The sequence below is a fragment of the Ambystoma mexicanum genome, chromosome 2q, assembly GCF_040938575.1.
Source record: "Ambystoma mexicanum isolate Mex_15411 chromosome 2q, UKY_AmexF1_1, whole genome shotgun sequence".
Lineage (NCBI taxonomy): Eukaryota > Metazoa > Chordata > Amphibia > Caudata > Ambystomatidae > Ambystoma > Ambystoma mexicanum.
The window spans coordinates 52750541-52771796 of record NC_090924.1 but is presented as its reverse complement, the minus strand read 5'-3'; the positions used below and the strand labels follow the sequence as shown (position 1 = coordinate 52771796).

Here is a 21256-nt window from a genome sequence, read left to right as displayed (position 1 = left end):
GCAAATCTGGAGATGGAAGTTTGGCAGGCTGGCGTGATCATGTGTTTGATGCGGTGCAAGTGTTAAACAATAGGCCTGTGTATGAACATGAAACTCCTTTGATGAGACTAATGACTCCTACTTTGCAGGTTCAACCCAATTCAGTCAGAGAAACATTATTATACTGGGAAATTACTCCATGTTCTTTAGCTCCCTATCGAGCAACTCCAGAGTCAGCCGGGGTAGACTTACATTCCAATGAAGAAATCAGATTAGATCCAAGAGGAATAGTTGTAATTGAAACAGGGATTGGAGTACAGATTCCCCCAGAGCATATGGGATGGATTGCCCCTAGATCTGGCCTAGCATTGAAGGGAGTTCAAGTGTTGGGATGGGTAATTGATGCTGATTACCAAGGCGAGATTAAAGTCATCCCAATGAATAGTGGAGATCAATTGTTATCAATAGACAAGGGTGATCGAGTGGCCCAATTGATAGTCATTCCCATTAAATTGTCCATGATTAAGAAAGGGGAGCCTCCTACAGTGTTAACTACCCATGGGGATCGCGGTTTTGGCTCTTCAGACAGTATGGTACCGGGTGCAAAGGTGTGGGTGGAAAAGCCAAGTGGCCCACCAGTGCCCGCAGATGCCATTGCATCAGGCAAAGATCAAGTTGTTTTAGTTATGGAGCCTGGTAGAAAGAAATGGCAATATGTACCCGCAGACAAATGTTACCCGAGAGAGTGATGTGCAACACTGATATCTCTTTTCTGGGTTTGCTTTGTAGATCGTGGGTCTGGTTGGTGTAACTGTGGCACTAAATGGACTCCATTTGGGTGAATTAAACGATCTGCTGTTACAACCGAAAAATGTCACATCTGTGCCAGTGATCAAGGGGATACTGATAGTGATGAATAATGTTGTCCCCAAGCAGCCCTATGCCAGTGCCGAAAAGCCCGCCAGACCAAAGACATGGATTCGTGAAATGCGACAAACACATCAGGAGCAAGTGAAAACAACCTTGATGCCAGTCATGCCAGACACGATCGTAGGGAGACGGAAACACTCTCCTATGATTACCCAAGAGGAGAATATGTGGATTTATCTGGCACAGCAAGTACTGACCATATCAAACTTTTGTTTTACTGATGTGCCCAATGCTGAAGCTTTATTGACTACGTGTTTAGTAGCGGTGCCAACGCCAGTCCCGGTTTTAAAGCATATCTTCGGCGTCACACACAACGAATCTTTAGTTCAAGACTCAGACATTAGACAATCTTTTTCAGTTTACGAATACTGTCGGTTCTGCCAAGAGACTGATAGAAAGTGGAGAAATTTGACACGAGTTATTACTTACAATATAACTCAAGGTGATGTGTGTTATATTATGACGTGCAAAGCACAAGAAATTGGAAAATGCCGACAAATAGAGTTGACCAATCAGTACAATAACACCATGTTCGAGAGGCGACTATGTTCGCGGATGTCACGCAAATGCACCAGTGTTAATAACACTTTGTCCTGCAATCATACAGTGATAACTGCTAGTCATTTGAATCATGTGAAACTTCCAACAGGATGGCTCTTTTCATGTGGTAACATTACATGTACTTATATTCCAGCTAACATTTCTGGAGGTCCATGTGATTTAACTCGATTAGGACTAATGATGTTTCCTTTACACTCAGCGATAACTCGAGGTAAAAGGTCAACTTTCGAATCTGTAGGGCTATCTCCTGACTGTGATTCACATGTACATTTGTTATCAGAAGCTGAGGTTCTAGCATTAACCCTTTCATTAGTAGGTGTTTGGGGTTTAGCTGCTGGAGGTTAGAAATCTTTGATGAAATTAGCGTGCTTAGTAGTTAAAAGTCTTAATCCTACTTCGCAGGCTTTAGAAGAATTACTCCTTGATAGTCAAGTTATTAGTAAAGCAACTTTGCAGAACAGAGCTGCTGTTGATTACCTATTGCTAAAACATAATTTAGGGTGTAATGCCTTTGAAGGTATGTGTTGTTTCAATTTAAGTGACCACTCACGATCTATTGAAAGTCATTTTCGAGCTTTGAGGGATCTCATTTCTCAAGTGTCTCAAGATCGTAATAGAAATTGGTGGGATTGGTTATTTTCATGGATACCTGATATTGGGGGTACACTACGTTACATTTTTGCTTGCGTTTTTATTATATTGTCTATTATAATTGCTTGTTGTTGTTGCATTCAATGTATTCCCAATGGAGTCTTAACATTTCGTAGGTTTCAGAGACCGGTTCCTGTGCCACCGGAATATGGAAGATAAATATCCAAAGGGTGGAATTGTTATGCTTGCTTTATGCTTGATCCAAAATGGCGCGGGTGCGCAATGCATTCTGGGAGCGCTCGGAGCCATGTTGGATATTTACTTCATACCGCAGTGAAACGCTGCACACATTTTGCTGAGTGTTTGATTCACAGTGCTGAGACAAACATGCTTTTCCAAACCTGGTATGCGGTCAAGGCCATTTCTGCTGGGAAAGTTAACGTTGTTATGGTTTGCTTCTGTTCTCTGTGGAGCGTGTTTTTAGAGAAGGGAGGCACTGCGCTTCTTGAGGGGAGCTCTCGATTGACCCAGCTGGCAACCGACGGCTGTTCCTCAACTGCGCAAGTGCAATTTCCAGAATGTTCGAGAATTAACTCCCCTTTGTGGAGTGTGTATATATGTGGAAGCCAGGAGGGGGTCAGGTGAGACTTCAGCCAGGGAAGGACGCTTACGTCTGGCCTTCCTGTGAGCTGTGGTACTCTCGGCCTGGCTGTTCCCGGGGTCTTCCAGCCGCTTCTGGACGAGATGAGGATCCTGTTACGCTCACGGTGATGTATTTCTTTTTGACTTCTTTGCTTTCTCTGTGATCTATGTCCTTATTATTTTTATGAGTTATTTCTATGTACTTGTAATAAATAGCCGTAAAAGCTGATTATCTTCTAAAGAGTGCGTGGCTGTGAGTTATTGTGTCTGTCTGTTTATGGGTTGAAGTATTTGCTCTATAATTGCATTGGTGATTTATGGTTGTTCCGTGCACTTTTTGGAGAAGAGCAATACACCTGGTCCGACCATTACTACATTCAATTCAACCTTAACACCAAGAAAGGACCCCTGAAGCCTATCGCCCCCTGTCCGGCAGCCCTTGCAAGGAGCTCACGCCAATAGACAGTTGAAAATCTAGCACCGTTCCTCCTTACTCCAGCTTTACAGGCCCCATTCCCCAATAACCCAGATACCTTGGCTAACATCTTCAAAGAGGTCATCACTCAAGCAGTGGATCCTATTGCACCACTTACACTTAAAAAAGCAAAAAAAGCCAAACACTCCAACTCCTGGTTCTCTAAAGAGCTACTTGATCAACGTTCTCAGAAGAGGCGTGCTCTCTCAGCATGGAAAACCAACCCTTCTGAATCTACCAGAAATGCCTTCAAGGCCATCTCCATATCTTATAAAGCCAACATTACCAAAGCCAAAGCTGCCTCCTACAATTCTAGGATCAATGACTCTAAATCAAGTTCCAAAGAAATCATCACCATCTTTAGGGAGTTGGAGAAACCCGCCTCTCCCCCCCTCTCCGCCTCAAGGACGAAAGATGGTGCACAACAGCATTCAAACGACCATGCTAGACAAACTTGACCTGCTTCAAAACAAAATTCGTGGACATCAAAATGCCCACAACCGCCACATCTCCAACCTACACAGCAGAACGCCCCCGACCACCAAAACTGAGTCCTCCACTCCCTTTGACTTTAAGGACATGACTGAGCTGGAAGTCATCTCCCTCCTCAAATCTATTAAACCGTCTAACTGCAAGGTGGACGCTTGTCCCGCCCAACTCATCAAAGACTGGGCCCACATCCTAGCACCCTTCCTAACCGCCTTCATCAATTCATCCTTCCAGGCTGGCCACGTTCCAACTGGACTCAAGGAAGCATGGGTCCACCCGCTTCTAAAAAAATCTTCCCTAGACCCATTGGTCCCAGGTAACTATCGCCCCATTAGCACCGTCGCCTTCCTACTTAAAATCCTTGACAAAGCAGCCTACATGCAAGTCCAAAAATTCTTGGAAGACAACCGGCTTCTCGGCCTGCAGCAATCTGGATTCCGCCCACGACATGGCACAGAAACGGCTCTCCTGGACCTTAAGATCAAATGGACGATGTAAGAGACACAAGCAAACCTGCGCTCCTTTTGCTCCTTGACTTATCCGCTGCCTTTGACCTAGTGGATCACAGCATGCTGTGCCACCATCTGGTAACTGCGGCCAACTTCTCGCCCGAAGCCTGCAATTGGATTACCTCCTTTCTCCAAGAAAGGGCCATGAGAGTCTTCTCCGACTCAGCCTCTGCCACCCCTAGCCACATTAAATTTGGGGTGCCGCAGGGCTCCTGCATTGCACCCACACTCTACAACCTCTTCACAAGGCCTTTGTTTAGCATTCTTGACTCCCTGCTCATCTCGTACACCAATTATGCGGATGACACGCAGGTGCTCATTCCACTCACTGGAGACTACGAGGTTGACGCCAAAATACTCACTACCATTTACTCCACTATCCAATCGTGGATGGCAGACAACTGGCTCTGCCTCAATAGTGAAAAAATGTAACTTCTGCTCATAGGGTCACTCACTACACTTGGTAACCTTGGTGAACAATACCTATCCTTCACTATTGATAACATCCCCATCAAGGTCTACAATAATGTAAAGACACTCAGAGTCTACTTGGACTCCAACCTTACCATGGACAGGCAGGTTAACGCTATCGCGTCCTCATCTGCCTATTACTCCAAAGTCAATAACGCAGCAGACGCTACCTCTCACGCCAGAACTGCCTCACAATTGCCAGGGCAATAATTGGTTCAAGGCTTGATTACTGCAATGCCTTACTCCTAGGAACATCTTGCAAAAACTTAACCAAACTCCAGCTTGTCCAAAATAACGCTCTTAGGGCAGCCACAAGAACCTCCAGGAAAGATCACATATCCGAAGTTAGAATGCAGGCCCACTGGCTCCCTGTCAAAGAGAGGATTGTGTTCAAAACCTTGGCCATCACGCATAAGTGCCTCCAGGAGCTAGCTCCTCCATACCTTGCTCAGTGAATCACAAAGCACACCGCCACCAGACCACTCAGGAAGTGCTATTCCAACATGATCGTCACGCCCAAAACCTGAAAAGCCCGCACTGGAGGATCTAGCTTCCCCACCCTGGCAGCCACCCACTGGAATGCACTTCCCTGTCACCTAAGAATGATAGACTCTCATCAAGCCTTCCGGAAAACCATTAAAACCAAACTCTTTATCTAGAGACTCTCTTCATGCAGGCTGTATACATAACCACTATTTATATGCTTCTGCCTGTAACCTTGTTTTTCTCTGTATTGCACACTGTCTATGCCTTCTGTAACGAAGAGACATCTGTAACCTTAATCAAAAGTTCTTACATATTCCTGTAACAGCGCCTCGATGCCCACGGGCTGCAAGTGTGCTTAACAAATGCAAATAAATAAATAAAAATAAATAAATAAGGGTGCCAAGTGATCAATAAGTGCAAAACATGCAGTGAATGGACATAATACAAAAAAATATCAAATTACGTAGAATTCTATTTTCTGCGTTAGCTTGTTGGCTAATCAATATGTTGAAATACACTAAGAGAAAGGAATTCCCAATGCAGGGTTAACGTCTCAAACTAAATTTGGGAGAGAAACTTTATCTCCCACAGAATTTCTTAACTTGGAGGAACATCTGCCTCCTCTTGAGAATCGTTTTGGCATAACATTAATTGGTGCGTTACTGCCTTCTTCAGGAGCATGGACAATTTTGAGCCTGCATGTAAATACAATGTAAATACAGGATATCTATAATGATACCATTTCCATTAGCTACATACATCAAATGACGAATGGAGCACAGCTGGAGACGAGAACCAAACCAGGTAAACTGTTTGGAAGTGCCTCATGGTAAAATACAAACAGCTATGAGTGAGGCCAAAAAAGCCTCTCAGACAGAGAAGATTTCAAAAGCCTCGAACTCTACGAAAGCTCGTTTTAAATTCTTGCCGGAGCAGATCACATCGGATAGCACTAAAGATATTGGCTCCGACGTTTGGTGTACACAGATGCTATTGGTTTTTAGCTTGAAAATTAGAGACATTAGGAATAGAATTTCTACCCCTCACATCCAACACATGTCCTCTATTAATTTGGTGACTGATAAGAATATTTATCATAAGGACTATTGTGAATATAGATAATTATACTAATCAAGTTGGCTCTACTGCCAATATTGTTACTAATGTAAAAGTTTGGTGCAGATGAAAGATATCTAGATAAGATGTAATTTAATATAATCAGCTGTCCGATTGGCAACACTATACATGATAAAAAATATTGATTAGTGCGCAAGATTGACATACAAATAAAATGCGATTATGAATTTTTGCGATAATCTGGTCTTGAAGGACATTACAGTGGCAGATACAAAGAATCTAGTAGTTAGTTTAAATCCTACAAACAACCTAGGGGAGCCATGTCTTTCTCTAGTTACTAAACTACATATAGATGTGTTGTCTTGTATGTTCACTCAGATTGATAATATTTCAATTGGGGAATCTATGATCCCCATCTTAAAAAAGTAATTGTTTAACCCATTGTTAAAGAAGCCATGCAGACAATGTCGGTAACTACAGCCCTGTCGTCAATCTTCCATATTTACTAAAAATGCTGGATAAGGCTGCTAAAATTCAACTCCAATATCACTTTAATTAAACTGATACTGGGGGGCAGGCAGTCTGGATTTTGGTCTGACTGAAGATCATAAATGGTGCTAATGAAGGTTAAAAATATCCTCTTCAAGATCACACATGCATGCTGTTTTCGACACCCTGGATAGCAAGGTTTTGAGGTATCGATTAAAGGGGTCGACTGTAGTGAGTCATTTCTTTTATTGAGAAATTATTTTTATTTATTATTTGTTTATTAGGCACTCTGGGATCCAACATACACAATACTCAATAAGACTCTAAACAATAGGAGAGGCAAGGCATGCTATAGCAGCATGGGGCACAAATTATATTCTGTTATTCTATGCATCATCCTGCTGGTGTTCTGTGTTCAGGCTCTGGACCTCTCGTGCTTGATCGCACAAGTACCTGCAGAAGGCAATTCAGATGTTCTTAGGACGACAGCCCATTGGCTGTAGGGTTGCATATAGTTCCTCCATATGTTGGCCCAAATGACACTAGACATCCACATATCAACAGACAGTGGCATAGCATCTTTCCACTTCATTAATATGCATTGCTTAGCTAGCAACAGGCCAAGATTCAGAAATATACGTGTTATAATAGACATTTTACACACCACCCTCAATATACAAGTGCAGGGATTACTTCCACACAGACTCCAGTAATTTCGCACAATACTTTGCATATTTCAACCCAGCAATTCCTCAGTCTCAGACAGGCCCAGTACATGTTTAACAGGTTGGCACTCGGATCAAAACATCTAAAACAATTGCCCTCACATTCTGGGTCAAAACGTTTACTTCTGGCTGTGATGTGATGTAACCAATTTAATATTTTGAAAAAGATGAGCATGAATTTCGAGTTGAAGGATATCTCTTTACAAATACATGACGATTGTACATCTGTGAATTCGAGCTGTATATTACGGCCCCATCTGAGCCTAGCGCTAGACACCATTGGGGGCACACCACATTGCATTAACTCCAGTATAAACATAGACACACATGCAAGGGTGGTTCCAGTAGGAACATGGGCCAATACCCTGTGAATACTGACGTTAAGCGTGCATAGTGGAATGCTTGAAGCAGTCCTTCATCCACTGTGAGACACCTGAAGGTGTCGCCCTAGCTAGTCCCCGGGGATCTGTCATCAAGGTGGCCAGGATACAGCCATTGCTATTGGATCGAGTTCTGGGGGATGGACCAGTGAGGAAGGATCACCTGGATGGGGGGTCCTTGGGGAGTAGGAGTAGGAGTAGGACACTTATGGGTGAGACGCAGTATCCCTCTTCTTTCAACACCTTTTCCCATCCTACCACGTAGGATATTCCACAACACTGTCCCCCCACTTTTTCCGACATGAACACTTTAGCACAACACGAAAAACAACGGACTAACACCAGAACCGTTTATCTGACATGACAAAACTGTACATAGCAGTGCAAATGCACATATGGAACATAACACAAAATCATTATTGACAATGTGTATTGTGCAAAACAAAGACAGGTAGGTCCCATACAATCTTATGGGACCGTAAAATCTAATTTAACATAGGTTGATATAAACAACTTGAAAATGACAGTGTTGACATTGAACACTGTGGAAAGATGTCGACACGGGTGTGTTTTGGGCATAGGAAGTGTCTTGGAATTGGGTGGCCTTCATCAAGATCATAAAAGAATTGAGTGGTGAAGCACTGGGTGCCGGATCCTGTGTATCTCTATAGATAATGAGGCAGAGGAGAGTGTATGATCTCTTGTGTTGGCATTTGGATAAATAATGTATTAATTCATAAGCAGCTAATGCTATTTATTGGTGTAAACACCCCTGAACGGGCTTTCTGTGTTGCTAGTTAGACAGACAGTCTGCTTGGGACTCCACCAATGTGCGTGGTAGGGGGACCAGGTCAGGTAAGACGGGAACATCTTGAAAAGCTGACCTTGTGGATGACTATGCTGAAAAACATAGATAAATGGTTCCTGAGAGGAACGACTTGACTTGTGGATAACTCTATACTGTAAAAACCTAGACGTGGGGCTCCTCAGTGGAATATTGGGATCCTAAATCGGGCGTGCTAGCCGTGATGGATTAGTACTCTATGCATGCGCACTGTTTAGTTGGGTATTCATGCGTGAAGAAATTGTTATGCAGGTGTTTAAGCCATGTTAGATCCCACACATTTGGTCATATTGGCAAAAAAAGAGGAACGTGTGGCATAAGAGACCAAGTGCATGGTGAACACTGTTGGGGAGAATTCTCAAAAATGTGTTAATTCCCTCCACCTTAGAGACCCCCAGCAACTTTGCTGGATTTTGAGGATTTGATTTTTTTACCTGGAGAGAGTGAGACACTTTTTCCTCCTTTCTCATGTATTTAAATATGATTTTATACACTGTTTCTTTTAGTTATGGAGTCTAAGCAACTCCATAGGCATCATCTTTTACAACTGTGTCACCAAGCACCTTCAGTGCAGTGCCACAGGGAAGTCTTCCAGATTTCTCAAGGTTTAAATACCTTCTCTGGGATCAACTACTGTTTCCCAGAGCAGTAAAGTGAAATTGACTTTACTTAGCATTGTAACTTTCTAGACCCAGCACACACTATCTTACAATAGAGTGCTGGAGGGGTTACTTAGTATCCCCTTTGTCTAGCTTCTTATGTAGCATATTATATGTTAACCTTTCCTCAATTGAGTGGCTGGTGGCAGTGGTTTCGTTTTGAACTACCTTGGTTTGCATTTACTGCAACCGTTCGCGGCTCCAGTAAAGTAACCACGAGAGCCATCTTTTTCAAAATGGCATACAGCCATCTTTGCTAAAATGGTGCCCGGTCTTTTTTCGCCAGGTCTTTGTGGGAAGGTCCTTCTAGAGAGTTTCTCTGCGTGCCAAACCAGGTTAGGTCTCTTTGTTCATTTCGCCTTTGGTGGGGTTTCTGAGAGAAACCCGCCTCTGGTGCCCGAGTGTCTGGGGTAGGCTTGAAGTGAGGGAGGTGGCGGAAACTCTGTTCTTAGTCTCCTAGGGGACACAAATGCACTCTGTGGTGATTGGCTGGCTAACTGTCCGGCAAGGGCGACTTCTCACTGAGTTGGTGGGTCCAATCAACTCCAAAGTAAGCCACCTGGACACCCATCTCAGAGCTGGTTGAATTTCCTCAGAGTTGCTGCAGGAAACCTTGTAGCCAGGGAGAAGGACACCAGATTGTATGCGTTACTTTTAAGCTCGCCTAAAGCTTTTGGAAGATCCTCCAGACTCCCAAGAAGCAGGACTGACCAAGCCTGGGCCCCCTCAGCAGAGTGTGGGACTCCAACAGCAAGAACAGTCCACCTTGACAGCCAGGAATCACGCTTATTGCTATGAAACAGCCACTCAACGTGAAGTTTGCCGGTTGCCAGTTTTGACAGTCCCAGTGCAGTGCAGGAGTCCCCCGGCGTCCTCCCTCTTGTCCCCACGACTGAGGCCCAGGAACAGTGAGATCTGCAAAGCTGCCCAGGAACAGAAATCAACAGCTGCATCTTTTCTTCTTTACCAAGATACTGTAAAATAAGTCTAAGAGAACTTACCTCTTACTGTAGAAGTGCTACAAAGACTCATAAGAACTTGTGCAAAGACTTTTCCATTTACTTACATGAAGTGCTGCATGCTATACAAAGACTTTTGCCTATTGACTTTGCCTATTGAATTGAATGACTCTTCTAATTGCTATCTGAAAGTATTTGCCTACTTATGAATATTTGTAATTTCTTGTGTTCTAATAACCTTTGCCTTTTACCAACTTTTTAAGAGTGTTCTGAATGCCAACAGTAAGATATCAATGTCCCCAACACCCGTGTCATTGAAGTCACCTGAGGGTGTAGGTTGTGTCTGTGGGCCATCCCAAAAGGGTCTTGTCTGATTCAGAAACTCAAGAGTGTACAGTATTGAAGTGTACTTGTATATTATTAGTATATTGCTCCCTTCTAAAAAAGGCTTTATAACTGACCGATAAATTAGTAATTGTTTATGCAAGAAACCTTGAGTGTAAGAGTTTTATTGAATACCTGTAACTATGAATCTTTGTGTAACTCCACTACAGCTCACATTTCCCCTCTTGAGTGAAGTCTGGCTGCTCAAAACGCCAACAAAAATGTGTAGTACAAGCTTATACAAAAAGGTTGGGTTGCTTATACCTGTAGTCATAGTTGTTTGTAGTGTTCCCAGAGGGTACTGCATTCAAACTTTGCATAACAAAAACGACAAACTGTACGTGTTCATGAGATCTGCACCGGACAGTGACACGCTGAGGCCATCGAGTGTGGCGGACTCCCGATACGGTCGGAACTCCTAAAAGTAACCATAGCCCCGGTGTCGGAAGAAGGTTGTCAGCCAATCATGCCAAGGGTACATCAACATAGATAAAACTCACCTAATTTAGTCAAAGGTCGATCAAGCCGCAGGCATTGAATGCGCATTCGGGGGACCGAATGTGCCCGATTAAAGCAGAGACTTGGATACATGGTATCTAAGCCTGCTGTGCCTTGTATTTGGAGGCATGTTGCGTCCGTTGTTATGACACCGGGTGTACCAAAACAATGGCGCCCATTTTGGAAGGGTTTTCAGGTAGGCTAAAACGCTTATGTTTAGAATACCTACGGAACGCACAAAACTCCAAGCAAGCAGAGGTGAGCATAGTACCTTAGTGTTTGAGGTGCGTGCACCAAAGGTGCTGAAAAGTAAAATACTAGGTGCCGGATGCTGTTGCTGAAATCCTGGGGCAAAATAGTATAAACTATCTGCTGTGGGGGTGTCGTAGGTGTAGATGCGGGTGCTGAACGGTACCGCTGTATGATGGCATCAATGTAAGCCCAAAATGCACAAATACAGATAGTAAACAGTTTAATTTCATACAAAAGGATGGGATAGTGAGATTTAGCAAACCCTACAGTGATCATGACTCAGGGTTATCTGAAGACACTTTTGGTTGTCAATGAAACTTGTCACAGAAAAGGCGAGAGACAGCAGAGACCTGGATACATGGTATCCAAGCAGCCAGAACCTGGGATGGGAGCAGCTACTGCAAATCCAGGTCCCCAAAAATTGTTTCCACCCGATCATGAGATTGAGATATTTTTACACCGTTTGTATCCATCTTTGTTCCAGTCTGGTCAATAATTTGTTCACGTCTCCCCCCTCTTTTTTGGGAGTCACCTTTTTAAGGACAAACCATTTTAAAATCAGAGTTAATGTGTCTCTTAAGGGCATAATGTTTGACCAAGGGTTTGTCTACAACCCCATTTTTGATGCACGACCTGTGCTCTGAAATGCGTTGTTTCACTGCCCTGAATGTTTTGCCGATGTAGAGCAGGCCACACAATCACGTAAATGACCATTTTGCTCTTGCAATTGGTATGGTCTAGCAACTCCCATCAGTCGTGTTTGTATTCTAACACTTTTAGTTTCCGTGAAGTTGCAGGCCCCGCATTGGCCGCATTTGTGGTGGCCGGTTACGGGTGGCAACCCCCAAAGGGTTTCTGTTGACTCTTTTTTTGGTTTGACGTAGGTGTGTACCAGTGTATCTCTAACGTTACGGTTTTTCTTAAAAGCCTAAAAAGGTTTCTTAGCGAGCATTCCTTCATTCTTGATTAAGTGCCAATGTTTATTAATGGTGCTTTTGATCAAGTTGCTCAAAGGACTATAGGTGGTAACAAATATCAATATTTCCAGGGGGCCACATGTCTTGGGTGTGAGGCAAGGTGTAGCTAACAGAGTGACAAGGCTTAATTTTCTAGTAGGTGTAGCAGATTGACATGAGGGCACAATATGTCCACCACATCTTTAGTAGAAGATCCACTACACAGATATACTGAAAACATAGTTAAATAAGTTACAAGTTAGAAATCTCTAAGGTCAAAAGTATACAAAGTATACTATAAGCAAGTATTGGCAAAGCCAATAGTTTTGGCGTTTACTGCTGTTCTTTGCATTTGTTCTGTTGGGGTGGGTGGGTAGGGGTAGAGAGCGTGGGGGTGGGTGGGAGGTGGGGGGTAGAGAGCATTGGGGTGGGTGGGCATTTGTAGAGAGCGTGGGTGGGAGGGCGGTAGTAGAGAGCGTTGGGGTGGGTGGCCGTTTGTAGAGAGCGTGGCGGTGGGTAGGCATCGGTAGAGAGCGTGGGGGTGGGTGAAAAACGGTAGAGAGCGTGGGGGATGGGTGGGGTTAGAGAGCGTGGGGGTGGGTGGCTGAATTTAATTTGACAAAGTACACAATTACATATAGAAAAGAAAAATGCCTTCTTAGATTTAGAACTCTTTGTACATGAAGAAAAGTTACACACAAGAAAATGTTGCAAAGCAACCAAGGCAAATACGACAATAAATGCCTCAAGCGGTCACAAAGTGTCATCAGAAATATTCCTTTTAGGGAATATACGTCAGGGCTAGAAGAAATGGTAGCCTTTTTGACAACTATAAATGCCTAGTCATAGGAAGAGGCGCCCAATCGAATCTCAGGATAAGGTGAATTATCATTCGCGACTTCTACGCCGCTGGCTTGTAGTACCTTGCTTGAATTGATCTAATTTGCATTGGCTTCATTTTAATATAATTGAGAGATTTTGCTGTGCAAACCCACTGCCCGGTCAGGTATGGACAGATATCCCATAAGTATGTAGGAAAGGGGATCAGCCATAAGAGTATCACAATTTTAGAGTGCACCCCATGCCAGATTTCTTGCACTTGTAAGAACTGTAAGAACCTGACAGAGAAGTGAGAGAATGTAATTCAGAAACCACAGAGAGCAACCAAGATAAGATGTTGATCCATGAGATTGCATTGGAAGATGACACGAGGAATAGATAGGGGGGAATGCAACAGTGAGAGGAAGAGGGAAAGAGAAGAGCATGAAAGAGCAAAATGGGAGACAACACCTTTGCACATGGGAGACTGATGTATACTAAAAACAGGAAACTATTTTTGAGACAAGCAGCAGATGCACTAAGCTAAATATAACATTTGTGGAGATGGAGAAAGAGGGAGGGAAACGACACCAAATGTGGAGTTAGGCACAAGTAAGTGACAAGACAGGGAGGAGAAAAAATGTGCATGCACCATAATAGTTTAACATTAAATACGAGAGCAATAAAGGCTAGCAAGGAAGGGAATGATTACGGAAGAAGGTCTGCAGGAGAGAAATTAGGTAAAAGAAAATGGCAGAACATAAATTAAATTAGAGATATGAAAGGTTAAGTGTGCTTCCTAGTCTCCACAACCCCAAAGGAAATGTGGGGCATGAGGGAGTTTGAAGAAGACAGAAATGCTTCTCATAATCATCTACTGGCAATGTTGGACTAAAGCCAGAAAATGGCACCCTAACTAATATCTCTGCCATTCAATACCTGATGGCAGAAGCTAAATGCAGCATATAAAATAATCTATATTGTTGCTACATAGACTATACTAAGCCCTTTGACCTGGTATAGCACCTATTATGGAAGAAATTCGAGAGATAGGGATGAAGCCACTTCTGTTGTATTATGTTAGGACTCTCCATACCGACAAATCAAGTAGGCAAACTGTATAGCTGTTGTGAGTCAAATTGTGGCCTTAAACAAGGATGTGTTTTAACAACCTTGTATACATTTATACGTGGCTGATCTGCCTGACCTTGTCAATGCAGCACACCATTTTCCACCTAAAAGCAACTGATTTTTTATTTGTTTGGCATATGCAATCGTATTCGGCTTAACCCCGATCAGATTACAATGATCTATTGACGTGCTAGCGGAGTACGCTACAAACAACTTCATGACCATTAATACTTCCAAAAATAAAATTATGTGTCTGGGAGCATCCATACTGAGAAAACCTTCTTTTGTTTGGAAATTAAACAAATCCATACTTAAGGTTGAAGAGGAATATCAGTATTTGGGCTTTCCCATAAATCTAAATCCTACTATTAACTACTACGGGGAGGCAATCACTCCTACAAGATGGAAAAAAAATGTATCATAGCCAAACAATACATAGCTAAGCATGGCGGTCATAACATTGTTGCACTATTGAAACATATTGTTTTCAGTATGGTCCCTAGTATATTATATGGTTTGGCGTCCTTCCTCAACCGCATGCTTGTTGGCTGGATAAAATCGAGGGTAAAATCTTACAATCCTTAATTACCTTTCTGCTTCCACAACTCTTTGAGATTGCAGTATGGTCTTAACCTCATTAGCTACTATGTGGTCAATGCAACATACATTGCTCTACATCAGACATTTTCAGATGTCATTAATAAAAATGAGTTTCAACTTGCACAGTAATATTATGTTTATCTTTGAATTGCAACAATTTGCTACAAATTACATCTCCCCTGATGAGGCATTGGTAATTCCAGAAATTGACGTTACACTGAAGAACAAAGCAAAGACTTGGGATAAGGTCTGTAAACATTGATAAACTCGCCAAAAAGCAGAGATACAAAGAATATTCAAGACAAAATGTTGCCCTTGATTCACCGCGTCTGTATTTGACTAAATGTTGTCCAATTGACTGGAAGCGTTTCATTTTGCAGTTGCGTTTAAATCCTTTAAACACAAAGAATATATCGTGGTGTGGAAGGGTCTTCCTTGGGAGGCTCGTTTAGGTCACCTTTGTAGAGAAAAAATTAGACAAGCCGACATATTCTTACTTCCTGCTCTGTTTTAAAACCATATTATGTTAAGGGCTATGGGAATTTTGTTGCAAATGTTGACCGTATTATCTTAAACCAATTTGGAATACGCTGTATGGTGCGGAATCAGTGGTTATTACCTCTTCTGCCCATTACATTTAGAAATTATATTTTTAATGTATCTGATTTATGAGAAAGAAGAACAAGTTACTTTCTTACCTGGTAACGTTCTTTCGATGGGATGGTCCGACGACGTATTCCATATCTATGACATGTAATCACCACAGCTGTGCTGCTTCGGAAACTTTTTTCGGTGTCTGCGTCCTGCGTCGATGAGCTGTCGTCGAGGGCCTCCTCCAACGTCCGACGTCATCCGATGTGATAAGTAGGACGCACGACGCCCGTAGCCTCAGTTGTAGTTTTTTCCCCCAGAACGTGTGACACTAGTCAACTGCCAGTCAGACACAAAGCCTTGCGGAACGTAAGCTGCAATCGCAAAAGAAATTCTGCAGCAGGGAAGGCAGGGCGGGAGCGATATGGAATACGTCGTCTGACCATCCCATCGAAAGAACGTTACCAGGTAAGAAAGTAACTTGTTCTTCGAGGGGATTGGGTCCTCCGACGTATTCCATATCTATGACAGACTCCCAAAGCAGTACCAGAGCAAGGAGGAGGGAAAGAATTTAGAATCAAGATTTAGAATAGCCAATCAAATAGCAGAGCAAAGGACCGCCTTGCCAAAGGCCAGATCCTGTGCTCGGATGGAATCGAGGGAATAGTGACGTACAAATGTATGTACTGAAGCCCAGGTGGCTGCATCACAGATGTTGCGAATAGGAACACCCCTCTGCAGGGCAGTAGACGCAGCCATACCCCTGGTAGAATGGGCCCGCAAGCCAGCCGGTGGGTCCTTACCCGCCAAGCGGTAGCACTCAGAGATGGCCTAAATAATCCAGCGAGACAAAGTCTGTTTCGTCACAGCTTGCCCCAAACGCTTTCCAGCGTAACCAATAAAGAGTTGATCGTCCACTCTGACCCGGGACATGCGTGAAACATAAAAGCTTAAAGCTCTCCTAGGATCAAGCCTATGGAGCCTCTCCTCTTCCGTACCAGGATGCGGAGGAGGAAAGAATGCCGGAAGAACAACCTTCTGGGCCAAATGAAATTCCGTCACTACCTTCGGAAGAAAAGAAGGACGAACTCTAAGGACAACCCTGTCCTTGTGAAAAACAGTGAAGGGAGGCTTAACTGAAAGTGCCTGTAACTCACTCACTCTGCGAGCAGAAGTAACCGCAACCAAAAACACAGTTTTCAGAGTTAACAGCCTCAAAGGGCAAGAATGTAAAGGCTCAAACGGAGCACCCATAAGAAACTTAAGAACAAGGTTTAAATCCCAACCGGGCACCAGGAAAGGTGACGGAGGGAACACATTAGTGAGCCCTTTCAGAAACTGCGAAATCAAAGGGATTTTAAAGTAAGAACACTCTTCAGACGAGCGCTTAAAGATGGACAGCGCCGCCAGATAACCTTTAAACCGTACCCACTTGCAAGCCCCTGTGGGCCAAAGAAAGTAAAAAGGACAGAACCATGGGGATGTCACATGCAAAAGGATCCACATTCTGAACTCTGCACCAGTCGCAGAACTTACGCCAACGGTACAGAGACTTTGTTGCTGGCCTTTGGGCCGAAAGCAACACCTCCATCACGTCCTCAGGGAGGTCCCAATCCTTATACCTCAACCTTTCAGAAGCCAAGCGTGAAGGTTGAGGGATCTGACCTCTGGATGGAGAACCTGACCCCCCTCCCGTGAGAGCAGATCGTCTCGGTAGGGAAGACGACGTGGAGGGCAGATGGATAAATCGAGAAGGTCCGGGTACCACGTCCTCCGAGCCCACGCCGGGGCAATGAGGATCATCCGGAAACCGAACTTCCGTAACCTCCGCAGCACTTGCGGGATGACGGGGACTGGAGGAAACGCGTACAGCAGCGGGAAGGACCACTCCACCACGAACGCGTCTCCTAAGGCTCCTTTTGGAGGAAATTCCCGCGAGCAAAACCTTTCGCACTTCCGGTTGACACTGGAGGCGAAGAGATCCACTTGAGGGGTCCCCCAAAGGGCGAAAATCTCCAGGAGAATCTCCTGAGCCACCTCCCACTCGTGAGAGATTGCGCTCTGCCTGCTCAGAGCGTCCGCCGTCACGTTCTCGACTCCGGCCAGATGAACTGCCGAGAGCGAAACTTCCTGCTGGATGGCCCAGAACTCGAGCTGCATCGCCTCCCTGCACAGAGGAAGTGACCCTGCCCCCCCTTTTTTGTTGAGGTAGTGCATGGCCACTGTATTGTCCGTCAGGATCAGGACACTCTTTCCTCGCACAGTCGGCAGAAAAGCCTTCAGGGCTAGCCTGATGGCCCTCAGCTCCAAAAGATTGATATGGAGTCTGGACTCCGACGGAGACCAACGACCGCTGACCGTCAGCCCGTTGGCATGAGCTCCCCATCCTGTGAGGGATGCATCCGTCACGATCGTCACCTCCGGCCGGGGAAGCCAAAATGGAGCCCCCCTCATCAAGTTGCCTTCGACGGCCCACCACAGAAGATCCCGGGCGACCGAGGGCGGCACCTGAACCGGGTCCGACATCCTGCCGGAGGACTGCGACCATTGCGTCTTGAGTGCCCACTGCAAAGATCTCATCCGCAGGCGAGCCTCTGGCACCAAAAGAATGCAGGATGCCATGAGGCCGAGCAACCTCAAGAACTCGAACGCAGGGAGCGTCTGGGCATGCTGAAACTTGTGCACCATCTGCTGAATGTGAAGAGCCCTCACCTGGGGAGGAAAACACTGCCCCAGGGAAGTGTCGAGCACTGCTCCGATGTACTGGAGCCGCTGTGTTGGCGTCAAATGGGACTTCTTTAAATTGAGGGAGAAGCCCAGCCTGTGAAGGGAGCGGCAGGTGACGGACAGATGATCCAGGACTTGCTCGGGAGAGCTCCCCCTGATCAACCAATCGTCCAGGTAGGGGTAGACGTGAATCCCCCCCTTGCCTGAGATGCGCTGCCACCACCACCATGAGCTTGGTGAAAACCCTCGGGGCGGAGGTCAATCCGAACGGCAGGACCCGAAACTGAAAGTGCGAGTCGTCAACCGCGAACCTCAGGTACTTCTTGTGCTTGGGATGGATCGGCACATGGAAGTAAGCATCCTTGAGGTCGAGTGACACCAACCAGTCCTGAAGCTGAAGGGCCTGGAGGACTTGAGAGAGAGTAACCATCTTGAACTTGTCCTTCCTGAGGAGTTTGTTCAAACCGCGCAAGTCCATAATGGGTCTCAATCCCCCGTCTTTCTTCGAAATCAAAAAATAAGGGGAATACCATCCCTTGTTCCTCTCCGCTACAGGCACCAGTTCTATGGCGCCTTTCTCCAGCAGGGCTTGAATTTCCTGCGCAAGGAGCGGATCCGGACTCTGCAAAGAGAGGTTCCCCGGTGGATTGTCGCGAGGCCTGTGCCGAAAGGGAAGACAGTAGCCGTGGGTTATGATCTCCAGAACCCACACATCTGAAGTAATGGCTTGCCACTCTACAAGATGCTGCGCCAGCCTTCCCCCAACCGGCGAACCATGGGGCATGGGCTCACGACTGAGTGGGAGCGGCTGCGGCGTTACCTGAGGGCAAAGAGGCAACTGCCCGAGCGGCCTTGGCACCACGGGTACCCTGTCGTCCACCTCTGGTACCCCTGAGGTGGCCTCTTTGACTGCCAGCTCCTCTCGCTTTACTGAAGGATGAGTAATAGCGAAAGGAACCACCCCTCCACTGCTGTCCCCTAGGACGAAAAGGGGGAGGCTGGCGAACTGCAGCGCCCAACGACTTTGCTGCAGCTTTTGAGGTCTGCAACCTCTCAAGGCTCTCGTCAGCCTTGCTGCCAAAAAGGTGTTCACCGTCAAAGGGCATGTTGAGGAGCCGGGACTGCACATCAGGAGCAAATCCCGACTTCCGCAACCACGCAAACCTGCGTATCACGGTGCTCGCCGCCATGGACCTACTGACGCATTCAGCTAAATCCAAACCCGACTGAAGGGATTCACACATGGCATCCTTACCATCCTGGACCATAGCAAGGAAACCATCCCGTTCGTCCCCTTCGGGAATATGTTCAGCCGCCAACGCAACACAGTTCCACAGAGTGTGAGTGAAACGAGACAAGGCACAAATGGACTTGGCCGCCTGAAGCGCCATACCACCAGAAGAAAACACTTTCTTCGCCCAGCCATCAAAACGTTTGTCGTCCCTATCAGGAGGGATGGTAGGGTACGACGCCTGCTTTGCCGGGGCCGTGGCCACCTGCACCACCAAACTCTCCGGAGTGGGGTGCCTGGTCAAGTAGCAGGGGTTGCTACTGGCTGGACGGTATTTTCGCGACAAGGATCTGCCCACCGCCGGGAGACTCTCAGGAGCAGTCCAAGCCGCCGCCACCCTTCTCTGTAAAGCCATATGGAACGGCAGTACCGGGTCAGTTGGGGGACCAACATCAAGGATGTCCGTCAGATCATCCTGCACAAACTCCCCTGGGGGAGCAGACCATCCCAAGTACTCAGAAACCCTAGCCATAAGGCGCCGGTACGAGGAATCGGCATGAGAGCCAGGCTCAGGCCTACAAAACTCCACCTCCGGAGAGGTGTCCAGTCCACTGGCATCATGCAGTGACTGTCTCAATTCGTCAAACTGACTATGGCCCGAGACAATTTCATCTGGAACCTGACTAGGAACCAGGCCATCAGAATCCTCATCCGCCTCCGAAATATAGTCCAGGTGGCGAAAAGAAGGCACCCGAGAGTGCTTGCTCTTAACCAGAGCCTTCCTAGGGGGTTCTCCCGTGCCACGGGGTACCTCCGACACGAAAGGCGTCGAGCGAATCGGCGCCGGCGCCGAGAGGATCGGCGGCGTCGACACAGCCTTCGAGGCCGGAGCCCCGAGCGCGTCCCTCGACGACCCGAGCGTCGACGGCTTCGACGACTGCCTCGAAGCCGGAGCCCCGAGAAAGCCTGTCGACGCCCACGACGCCTCAGACGTCGATGTCTTCCTTGAAGACTTCACAGGTGCACACGGTCTCGAACGCGTCGAGGACCGGGACCTGGAACGGGTACGGCGAGAACGAGTCTCCTTGTCCGAACGGGACCTCTCCCGTGACTCGTGCCGACCACTCATGCGAGCGGTGTCTCTCGACCTCACACGACCGACCCCACTCGGGGGCGTGGACGGCTTAGTACCCTGCGACTCAAGAATCGCCAGCATTTTCTTCCCGAAGGAAGCCCATTCCTCCGGCGTCGCACGGCTGGTGGGGTAAGCGACGTGCTGGGCAGAGTCCTCCGAGGAGGACCTGGAAGACGACCGGTGTCGGCGCTTCCGAGAACGCCTCGAAGAGGCTGAGGAGTGGCGAGACTGACTCCTAGAAGGAGACCCACGAGACTTCCGACGATGATGCGGAGAGTCACCCCTCGAATCATCCGTCGAAAGCCCCGCAGACTTTGACTTCCTGGGCTTGGACACCCGACCTACCGACAACAACTTCTTACGTTCGCGTAAGGCTTTGGACGTGAGCGACTGGCAGTCGATACAGTCATCCGTGTCGTGGGCCTCCCCGAGGCACCAGAGGCAGGCGTCGTGCGAGTCCGTCACCGACATCTTGGACCCACACTCCCCGCACTTCATGAAACCCGGACGCGGGGTCTAAGACGAAGTAGAAGACATCTTCACACGAAGGATTTGCACAAAACGAACAGGTTCGAAGAACCGAGAAGAACAGAACTCCAAAGAGTCGAGGCGTGAACCGAGAATCACGAAGCAACACGTTCGCGGAAAAAACGGAACTGAGGCTAC

At 46.3% G+C, this 21256-nt stretch overlaps 1 protein-coding gene across 2 annotated transcripts in view; it reads right to left on the bottom strand.

Moving 5' to 3' along the window:
- Positions 1 to 21256, bottom strand: part of MGRN1 (mahogunin ring finger 1) — a 1054550-nt gene that overhangs the window by 821745 nt on the left and 211549 nt on the right. The gene's annotated exons all lie outside the window — the stretch shown is intronic.